Source organism: Otolemur garnettii, unplaced genomic scaffold, assembly GCF_000181295.1.
Source record: "Otolemur garnettii isolate 467f Iridium unplaced genomic scaffold, OtoGar3 scaffold00031, whole genome shotgun sequence".
Lineage (NCBI taxonomy): Eukaryota > Metazoa > Chordata > Mammalia > Primates > Galagidae > Otolemur > Otolemur garnettii.
In genome coordinates this window covers 754998-756142 of record NW_003852426.1, presented here as the reverse complement: position 1 = coordinate 756142, position 1145 = coordinate 754998, and positions in this window count along the sequence as shown.

Below are 1145 nucleotides of genomic sequence, written 5' to 3'. Positions count from 1 at the left end.
CCAAGATCTGGAGGTTGCTGTGAGCTGTGACGCCATGGCACTCTACCAAGGGCGACAAAATGAGACTGTCTCTAAAAAATAAAATAAAATAAATACTGAGGTGGTAGGGCGCTGGCCACATACACTGAGGTTGGTGGGTTCAAACCCAGACTGGGCCAGCTAAAACAGCAACAACCGCAACAACAACAACAGGCTCTGCGCCTGTAGCTCAAGCAGCTAAGGCACCAGCCACATACACTGGAGCTGGTGGCTTCGAACCCAGCCCGGCCCTGCCAAACAACAATGACAACTACAACCAAAAGCTAGGCGTTGTGGCGGGCACCTGTAATCCCAGCTACTTGGGAGGCTGAGGGAAGAGAATTGCTTAAGCCCAAGAGTTTGAGGTTGCTATGAGCTGTGACACCACAGTACTCTATCCAGGGCAACAGCTTAAAATGCTGGATCAAAAAACAAAAAATTACAGAAGGTTCTGTTATTCTTGAAACCAGAAATTAGGAGTAAATTATACTGTGTAGGGCTGGGGTTGGAGGGGTGCTGAGATGGCAAGATGCTGATATTGGGATGTAGACGAGGACAGTGGTTTTCAAATATTTTAGTGTTCGTCAGAATCATCTAGAAAGCTTATTAGAAGACAGACTGGGAATTGTGTCCAGCAAGGTTTCTGATTCAGTACGTCTGGGATGGATTTGGAATTTTGCATTTCTAACAAATTTCCAGGTGCTGCTGATACTGCTGTTCTGGAAAACACTCAACAGAGCCCTAGAACCCAAGTGCCTTGTCTGTTATTTCCAGCATGGGCCACATGAGGGCAACAACTTTTTGTTTCACAGGCCTCGTTACATTTATTAAGGACAGGGGTATAGTTTTGTCTTCTCTTTGCCCAGTCTTGAAGATCAGTGTTCAAATCACTTTTTTGCTCTGTACCCTGGGAGAAAATCTGAGAAAACATAATCTAAGAACCAAACTAAGAGGTGAAATCTCAAAAAAGTCATATAGCTCAGATGAAATAAAAAACGAACATGTCTCAAATGTGTTCTTTTCCTTCTGGTTCCACTTACTGCCTCCTCATTCTCTTCCATCTGCTGCAACAGGCAACAGAACTTTCAAAGACAGCTTAAAATTTTTTTCTTTATTTTAATTAATTT